The sequence below is a fragment of the Pseudochaenichthys georgianus genome, chromosome 13 (assembly GCF_902827115.2).
Source record: "Pseudochaenichthys georgianus chromosome 13, fPseGeo1.2, whole genome shotgun sequence".
NCBI lineage: Eukaryota > Metazoa > Chordata > Actinopteri > Perciformes > Channichthyidae > Pseudochaenichthys > Pseudochaenichthys georgianus.
Window position 1 is genome coordinate 2478218 of NC_047515.1, and position 10527 is coordinate 2488744.

Consider the following 10527-nt stretch of genomic DNA (forward strand, 5'->3'; position numbering starts at 1 on the left):
TGTACGCTCCTGACTCAGGTCCTGCCAGAGTTCAGTTTTTAACGAGCTCAGCGCTGTTTTAAGTGAGTGTGAACCAGAAGAGTTTTTATTTTTAGGGGGAGATTTTAACTGCACACAGGATGACGAGCTCGATTGGAACCATAGGGAACCTCATGCTGCATCCAAACGAGCCATGACACAGTTCATAGCAACACATAGTCTATCAGACATCTGGAGAGAGCATCACACACTTCACAGACAGCACACATGGGTCCACACGAGGGAGAACCTTTCATCAACGGCCCGGCTGGACAGGTTTTATTGTTTTAAGCACCATTTTAATGTTGTTAGAAAGTGTGCTATATTGCCTGTTGGGTTCTCTGACCACTCCCTTGTGATGTGTGATGTTTTTATTGCCAACATAAAAAGCAAATCTGCATATTGGCATTTTAACACTGCTCTGCTTTTAGACACACATTTTAGAGAGGTTTTTATTTATTTTTGGAAAGGTTTTAGAGAAAGGAAGGGGGATTTGAACTCTTTGAAGCAGTGGTGGGATTGTGGGAAAGCCGACATCAAGCAGCTTTGTCTTCAGTACACTCTCAATGTTTCTCGTGATATCACCAAGTCTATGAGAGATCTGGAGATGGAAATAGTGGAACTGCAGAGCTTTGCAGAGTCCACAGGAAATCCAGGTTGTATTGAAGACCTCAAATCTAAAAAAGCCATTTTGGCAGACCTGCTGGGTTCTAGAGCACAGGGGGCGCTGGTCCGGTCCCGATTCCAGAGCGCTTCCATGATGGATTCGCCCACAAAGTACTTCTTCAGTCTGGAGAAGAAGAACGGGCAGGGCAGGCTGATCCACACTCTGAGGTCAGCAGGAGGACAGCAGCTGACGGAGAACAGCCAGATCCGGCAGAGAGCGGTGGACTTCTACTGCGACCTCTTCACCAGTGAGTACAGTGAAGACGATGGAGGGTTTAATCTGTTCTGCAGGGGCCTACCAACAGTGTCTGAGGAGATGAACAAAGAGCTGGACGGGCCCCTGACTGAGGAGGAACTGTGTGCAGCACTCAAGAGCATGCAGGGGGGGAAGGCCCCTGGAATAGATGGCCTCCCCCCAGAGTTCTACAAGACATTTTGGGACTTTTTAAAAGAGGATCTAATGGACCTTTTTAATGAAAGTTTGAATGACTCTTTCCTCCCTCTGAGCTGCAGAAGAGCCGTTTTAACACTCCTTCCGAAAAAAGGTGACCTACAGGAAATAAAGAACTGGAGGCCTGTCTCTCTGCTGTGCACCGACTACAAGCTGCTGTCCAGGGCCCTGTCCTCCAGGTTGAGGAAGGTGATGGACCAGGTGGTAGACCAGACCCAGACATACTGTGTGCCCGGCAGGTCAATTGTTGACAATGTGTCACTAATTCGTGATATTTTGGAAGTCTCTGGTTCTTTGGGTTTCGATACTGGTCTGGTTTCATTAGACCAGGAAAAGGCTTTCGACCGGGTTGAGCACCGTTACCTGTGGAAGGTGCTGGAGAGGTTCGGCCTCAGCCCGGGCTTTATCGCCAAGATAAAGGTGATGTGAACATTGAGAGTGTGCTTAAGATAAATGGCGGTCTGTCTAGAGACCCTTTAATGTGACCAGGGGGATCAGACAAGGCTGCTCGATGTCAGGCATGTTATACACACTGGCAATAGAACCAATGCTACATAATATCCGCTCTTTTAATGAGGGTCTGGTTTTACCTGGTTTTAATGCACGTTTTATTTTATCGGCCTATGCAGACGACATCATTGTTTTTATAAAAAATCAACAGGATGTTTTAAAGCTAGGGCAGGTGGTGGATACTTTCCAAAAGATCTCCTCTGCAAAGGTCAACTGGGCTAAGAGTGAGGCCCTAGCAGTGGGGAAGTGGACTGGTGGCCTCCCTCAACTCCCAGGTGGGTTGACATGGAAGAGGGGGGGTCTAAAGTATCTGGGGGTCCATCTTGGAGATGAGGTCACACTGGAGAAAAACTGGGAAGGGGTTTTAGAAAAGGTGGAGGGGAAGCTCAACAAGTGGCGCTGGCATAAGTTAAAGTGTGTGGAGCCCCCTGCTGGTCTTTTAAAAAAGTTGCAAGGCATTATTTTAAATTTCTTTTGGGACAAGTTGCACTGGGTTCCTAAGTGCACGCTGTACCTGCCAAAGGAAGAAGGGGGGCAAGGGTTGGTGCACCTGGAGAGTCGAGCAGCTGCTTTTAAACTCCAGTTTTTACAAAGATACCTGACAGGAAACGATGATGTCGTCTGGGGGCCGGTAGCCAGCACCATTTTAAGGGGGGTAGCAGGCCTGGGTTTGGATGCGTCATTGTTTTTAACAAACTGTGATTTTACTCGTGTGTGTGTTTTGCCTCCGTTTTACAAAGGACTTTTTAAAGTATGGACACTTTTTAAATGGGCCAGAGTGGGTCCCGCAGTATCTCTGTTCTGGCTCCTGGAAGAGCCTCTGGTGTGGGGGGCCCGGCTGGACGTCCAGGACGGCAGCAGACCTGCACTCACTGAGAGGCTTCAATCCGTTGGGGTCGTGAAGCTGAGGAACATCGTGGATGCTGCAGGTCCTGGACTCCACAACACCGAGGCCGTGGCCTCTCTGCTCGGCCTGAAGTCGGCCCGCCACACCAGAACCATCCTGAACGAGTGGGTTCAAAGGCTATCTGATGATGAGATGGAGATGCTGCGGGAGTATTCCAACAGGAAGGAAACCCCTGACGAAGGGGACCCTTTTCCGGACATTGGGATTTTAGCAGACCAGGATGGACTCAAACACAGACTCCATGCAGACTTCCACATGCTGAATGGGAAAGGTTTTTATAGACTCTGCACTCTGGCCCTGAACAAACAGAAGCTAAGCGAGAGGAGAGACACGGTGTGGAAACAGAGGCTTAACGGCCCGGGGGCCTGTGAACCAGTGTGGAGGCTCTTCTACAAACCTCCACTGAACAAGCGGTCAGGAGACCTGCAGTGGAGGATCCTCCACGGGGCCCTGGGCGTTAACGCCTTTGTGTCGAAGATAAACCCCACCGTGTCCTCCGAGTGTCCGTTCTGCACTCACAGAGAGACCATCACTCACTGCTACCTGGACTGCCACAGGCTGAAGCCTCTTTTTAATGTTTTAAAAACTGTGTTTTTAGACTGTGGGGAGGTTTTTACAGAGACTGCTTTTATTTGTGGTGCTGGCTACAAGAAGCAGAATGCAGGGAAGTGGGAACTGTTGAATTTTATTGTGGGGCAGGCAAAAATATCGATCTACAAAAGCAGGAAAAACAAAATAAACAGTACAGCCGGTCAGCAGCTCAATCACATGTTTTTATCTTTGGTAAAGGCACGAGTGAGCGTAGATTTTAGGTTTCACTGTCTGATGAGAAGCATGGAAGAGTTCTTAACCCGGTGGTGTTTCACTACAGCTGTGTGCTCTGTGGTGGGGGAGGAGCTCACTTTTAACTCTGTCTTTGTGTAAGGAAAACAATGGAATTTCTCTCTCAATGTAAATAAGCGGACATTTTAGTTTGTTTGTTGAAATTCTAAATAAAAGTGTTTTCAAAAATCAAAAAAATCTCTGGCTCCTCCTGAGCATCTCCTTGTCCTCCACCAACGAGGCTCTGCATGGCAGAAGTGGTCTGGCCCTGCCGTTCCAGGCAACCTTGGACAAAAAGTTGTATGGGACTCTGGTGTCTTTCGGTCCTCAACCCATGATTGTTCCACTGGTCCAAAAACCCCGTAGGTCATGGTTTATGCGTGCAGGGAGATAGACATAATGCAGGGCCCACATGGGCATTTCATTGTCTGTCTTTTATGCCTTCACTCTCCAGGAAGTTGAAGAGGTCGTAATAGACATTGCTCACACCTCGCCACAGGTCACCCCAGAGCCGCTCTATTCTGGTTGTGAGTGCTTCTTCCACGGAGAGCACTGCCTCTGTGAGAGCCTCTGAAGATGCTCATCAATAGGCAGACAGAGTTGTTTTCGCCCCCATGGTCGGTTCTGACCCTCGAGAGCACACCATACTTGGCCATGGGATCGCCTTGGCTTTTTTGTCATGTCGGGGTGTCCGTCAACCGAATATGGGGTCCACATTTTTTCTTCAGGGTCTTCTAAATAGGGCCCAGATCAGGAATCTGAAATACGGGAACCCTAACCCACCCAGAAATGTTTATTCAATTAAATGTCAAACTGTATCACAAAATCCTCTCATAAGCTAAGGGTCTGACAGGCTTGTGGTGGGGGAGGGGTAGAAAATGAAACAAATTGAAAAAAGGTGCGTGGTGCTCTGAGACTTTGAGAGTGTGTTGCTTAACTTGTGTGGAACCCGCTTGCACAATTTGGGGACCCTGTGACCTTCGACAAGGTCAAAACTGAGGTCAGAGGTCACATTTTCATGCCGCACGGTGCCCTTTACAGCACAAAGTAAGGTCCAACAGCTTTGAGCTTGGTCTTGTTGGAACCGGCTCGGAAAGTATAGATGCAGATTCATGCCTCTGGTTCAACTAAATGTCAAAGGTTACGCCTTAAAATGTAACAAAACCTTCCCTTAAGGCCTTTTGAGATGCAACTGCTGCATGAGTTTTTAAAGGACTTTGGAAAGGGCTAAAGAGATACTTTTTCACAGGGCATTGTTTTTGCCTTAATGATGGACAAAAAACAAGAATAGACGTGAATAGGGGGACACTATCATGTTTGGACCTCATACTTGTGACGGATAGTTTAGTTAAATCGTGTGAATGGTATGTAAAAAGTGACTGAACCATAGGAAGTGATCATTACCCAGTAACATCACACTTGTGTAAATGGATGGAGAAGATGATAGTGTATAGACTATCACATGTCTTAGAACAAAGAGGGTTACTGAGTGGAACGAGTGGCGTCATAAATGTTGTATTTAATATGTTAATATATTGTTTAATGTTACACTTCACACAAGTCACGACTGTTTGCAGTTAATGTCGTTGCCGTGTGTAACGTTAGTGTTGTAAATTCCCCTTGTTTTCTTTAGTCTGCGTTGTATCGTTTGTGTTTTTTGGTCGGGCACATTTGGGGACAGCTGGAGTGGGCAGCTGCGGGTCCTCGAGCGGTTTGTTTTCCCATATGCGTCTGTGAAGAATAAATGATGCAATAATTCTACATTCATTCATGATTCAATACTGCTATAGCTGTTGTAAGAAGCATTCAAGCTAATTAAAGTCCAAAGACTGTATTCCTTTTCTCCGTGTGAACTCTCTAACCGGAGTGCTGTTTCTGGATGAAGCGGTTCCGGCGCAAACATCGCACAACATAAGATTCCCCAATAGTTAGTTTATATAATGTGCTGCCTTAAAGGCATTTTATGTTATTTGTTTGCAGTTCATAAAGTCAATTATGCTAATGGTATTGTTATCTTTAAGTTCTTAGCCTCACTTCCGGTTTAGCATTATAGAAACGGCATGGTCCGAGAGAAGAAGAAGAAGCCGACAGACACATGGCAGCAACTTTCCCTCTGCTTCATTAATTTCTCCTGTTCAACAGGTTAGTAGTGTGTACACAGATTATGTCATATTTCGATCTAAGAAGTGTGTTTGAAACTGTTTTATGTGTAGTTAACTTTAATGTCATTCTGTGAGCTACGCCACTAGCGTGTGGCTAATGGCTAATGGCGTCCGCTACTTTCTTTAACACAGGCTGTTGCTACCTGAATAATGTAGCGCTCTACTATGTTGCTATGTGTAATGAGTCCCGTGCACTAGTCTGGCTTACATTTCAAGTTTATTCTGTTTGTATAAATATGTGAAATGCTGGTCTGAGGTCATAATTGTTCATATTATTTAAATGCTAAAGCGCTAATGCTATGCTAATATTGTGCCTGTACAACAGCCAGGTTAAAGTGAGTACAGTCGGGTTGTGTGTGTTATCTGTTATCACTGAATTATACTGTAAATGAAAAAGGCTTTAATCCTTCATGAAAGTCATAATATGGCATGTAGATTTGTCCATTTTTTATTAGAAAACGAAATATGTCAGACATACAGTTATTTTGATTGGCTAAATGTATGATTACATTCTCAGTTAGCTTCAGGCCTCACTGAGGAGAAGTATTGAGGTAGAAAGCTGGTGAAGCCATTTCATTATATTCTGTTTGCACAGATAATAAACCTGGTTGGCAAGAAGGAAGCCATATTCATTCGACCACACAACACAACGCAGAGATACATGTGGCGTCAAACCAGAGAATGATTAGATAAATAGAGAAAACGGATATAATTTGTAAGTGAATTTATTAATGTGTTTAATAAATTCTGGCTAGGACAACCACACAAACGGCAGCAACTTTCCCTCGGCTTCATTCTTTTCTCCTGTTCAACAGGCTTATTATCTGATTACCAGCTCTGCACAGCGGACTTGTAACACTAGCAGCTGTGGAGATGGAGCATCAGAACCTGGAGAATACAGCAATAACAACAAGGATCCATTTGAAGATAGGTAAATGTAAATATTACAGTAATAGTGTACTTTCATTGTGTGGGTGTGTAACGATCAACTATCTAAACTAGTTGTGTTAATTAAACGCAAGGGGTTCTTGAATGAAATAAGATTATAAAGGTAAACAGAAATAATAAGCAGATAATCTGCTCCTTTAAACAAAAATATAAATAAACAGAGACAGAGCGAGAGAGAGAGCGAGAGAGAGAGCGAGAGAGAGAGAGAGAGAGAGAGAGAGAGAGAGAGAGAGCGAGAGAGCGAGAGAGAGAGAGAGAGAGAGAGAGCGAGAGAGCGAGAGAGAGAGAGAGAGAGAGAGCGAGAGAGAGCGAGAGAGAGAGAGAGAGAGAGAGCGAGAGAGCGAGAGAGAGAGCGAGAGCGAGAGAGAGAGAGAGAGAGAGAGCGAGAGAGAGAGCGAGAGAGAGAGAGAGAGAGAGAGAGACTCCTGTCCCACCTCCCCATTTTATTTTGAGTTGTGCATTGTTATTTGTGCTTGAGAAACATTCCACTTGAACTTTATATTTTAATGAACTTAGTAGTAATTATTGTCTTACATTTCTTTCCGATTTCACAGCTGCCTGGGCCTAGCAGCAAGAACCTCCATCTGTGTCTGCACCCAGGTCAAGATCTACCGTGGATCAAGGGCCTTCACCAGAGCCATCACCACCAAGGACCAGAGGACCAGCATCACTACAGCAGCCTCCATCTCCATCTGTGCCTGCCACAAGATTAAGATACACCTCGGTACAAGGGCCTTCACCCCAGCCATCACGATCAACCCAGCCAGCAAAGAAGTCTCGCCTAGCACACCTCCCTCCCGCCGACACAGCCACCAGCAGCCCATGCACGATCACCCCCACCTACACAGCAGCCAGACAAAGACCATGGCACTGCTCCCCTGTCTTTACATTTATAATGAATAGTTGGTTGATAAAGTTCTGATATTGTCAGGGTTTGTACAGTCATTAAAAACCTGGAAAAGTCATGGAATGCAATATGCAGCTCTGCACAGCGGACTTGTAACACTAGCAGCAGTGGAGATGGAGCATCAGAATCTGGAGAATACAGCAACAACAACAAGGATCCATTTGAAGATAGGTAAATATTACAGTAATAGTGTACTTTCATTGTGTGGGTGTAACATAGTTAAATAGAGAGAGAGGTTTAATTAAATAGGTTGTAAGAGAGAGAGAGACTCCTATCCCACCTCCCCATTTTATTTTGCATTGTTATTTGTGCTTGAGAAACATTCCACTTGAACTTTATATTTTAATGAACTTAGAAGTAATTATTGTCCTACATTTCTTTCCGATTTCACAGCTGCCTGTCATCACTACTTTTGTGAACCAAAAACGTTGGTAAACCACATCTGAAACACCAAAAAAAATGAATGACATGAGTACATCTGTGTTTTCACAAGAGTTTTTAAGTTTTCCAAAAATCTGATTTCTAAGCTAAGTATCTCATAAGACAGTGCTCTAAGGTGAGTGACATTGCATTTCTAGCAAGACCAGAGACTGAACATTTTGATATGTTACACCATGCCATGTTATAAGTACATTTAAAAGGTGATTTAAGGAGACATAAATACCCTTCACTTCAGTAAGATAAGGTAAGGTGATTTTATTTTAAAAGACAATGAAAGCAGGTTATATTGGTTGATATATTTATTATATTGAAAGGCAAATTAATACATAGTCCCCTGAATCTGGAATAATGTACAATTTACAGCCTCACAGTCACAATGTCAGGAACTTTTCATCTACAGATTGCTTTGGTCTGGCTTTGCTCTTCACTGATTGGTTACTGAAACGTTGAACTTAAACGGACCTCCCCGTTTATAAAACTGACCTCCCCGTTTATTCGCGCGTTAATTCGTGCGAAACTACGTGCGAATAAACGCGTGAATAATGGCGCAAATGGCGTTCCATACAACCGCGGTTTTGGTCCGACCTCCTCTAGTGCCATAACCCACCGGACGTGTCCCAGAAGCGTTTCAGAAGCGTTGCGTCGTGCATGCAGGCTCGCAGTTTTGTTATTGATTCGGGCATCCTGGACATTTGTACTTCTTCAAGAAAGTAAGTAGGCTACATAGTTAAATGTTTTATTTTTGTGTCTGTTTAAATTGTGTTTATTGTTGTTATAAATTTCCTATTTTGTTGTGTTGTAGTCTACAGACACAGTTAATAATAATTGTAACAGTCCACTTCCATGATAAAAACCTCGTCGTCCATTGTGCATATGGTAGTGGAGGTGTTGTGATGAAGGAGGGGGGTCTGCTAAATTAGTATATGTGGGGGATGGGCCTGGCCCGGATGCTCACCTTTTCCACTTCCTGCGAGGGAGGGGCTGCCTGCGTTGCGTTACGGCTGCGCCGCCGCAAAAAAAATGATTCATCCTAATTTTAGAGAAGCGCTGCGCCGAGCCGCGGCGGTCGTAAGGATCGCGGCCACTCTAGTCAATGGGTGCTATTCCACCACACGCGCCGCGTTACGGCTCAGTTAGAGTACAATTCATGTAATGTTCCTCTCAGGCTCCATTTACAAATAAAATAGAGAAAATAATTAAAGTAGCTTTTGAAAATGTGTGCTTAATTTTAGATAAATAAAATAAAGTGTAGCAGCAGCTTGAGTTTCCCTTTTTCTTTGTTAACCGTTTCACATCATGACTTAACAATTTAAGCCGATTATACTGTAGAACAATATCAGTATTTACACATCATAACAATTGAACAGTTTCTCTTTCTTTCTCTCTTATATTGCAGTCCCTCACTCACTTTGTTTTATTCAGTGCAAGAATTGAGCTGGAGCTTATTGTCCTGTCAGGAGTTTAAATCTGGGCTGAAATTGTGTCAGGGCCATTCTCATACACATGCAGGTGCTCATTGGTTAGCCTCGGTTAGCCTGCCCTGGAACGATATTTCGTTTTTTAAAATTTTTATCCTGGTGGACTGATCATATCGGGCTCTGAGACTGCTTATTTTTTGGGACCTCAGTTCTGACTTGAGAGGGAATGTTTGGTCAAACACTTTGTGTTTTATCTCATAGTGGCGTTTTGGCACTTTTAATGAGCACCACGGTGTCACAACTCATGTTATGTCACGTTTTTAGTTTTGTATGTCTAGGTTTGGGTTTATTTTGCTGTTCGGTTCTCCCTGTCTCCCTTGTGTATTGTCTGGTCCCTCTCTGTGTTTTTCCTCCCTGTCGTTAGTTTCCCTGGTGTGTCTGATTGTCTGATTGTGTTCACCTGTTGTCCTTGTGTTTTTCCTCCCCTGCCCGGCTGTTTCTCGTCTCGTGATTACCCCTCCCTGTATTTAGTCTTGTCTTGTCTGTGTTCAATATTGGTTCGTCTTTTGTTTGTGACTGAGTTCACCGGTGAATTTTCTGTTTTGTCCAAGTTGTCTAGATTATCCTTGAAATAAAGACATTTTCAGCGTTATCTGCATTTGGGTCCTGCTTGCTTCACTCACCGTAACACACGGTCTCTGAACAAATGAGACACACTGGTTCTGTGCTCCCAGTGGGCAGGATGAACATGAACGAGTCCACTCAGGGTTAAAAGCTCTGTTCTCACCGTCCACTTTCCTCTTCTTGGAGAGCGCCATGTGTAATTATGTGTCTCTCCCTGTCTGCCGCTAACATGCCTGTTCACTCTCCTCTCCGCTTCTCTCCCTGTATCGCTAATTATTCTCTTCACTCATTTTCCTCTCCGCATCTCTGCCGCTCTCTCGTCTCTTCTTCTTTGTTTCTCTTCCTGTATCACTCACTCGTCTCTTTCGCCCCCTGTCGGCGGCGGTTAAAATAGAATCGCCCCGTCAAAATTGAAATCCCCTATTAATGTATTGATTATAGGTCCGGACCGGTCCGCCTGTTGCCGACCCCTAGTATAGACGGTTCGTCCACACAAGGCCGTAACGGAACCGCGGAAACGGAGCCCTAAAACAATAACGGCTCCCAAGGTGGGTAGATCTGCAGACGAAACACTCTGGGGGGCCAAGCGGCTCCGTGTGTACGTCCTATACGACCATTTCCTGATAACGATGATGCCATAGCCCCACCTCTGC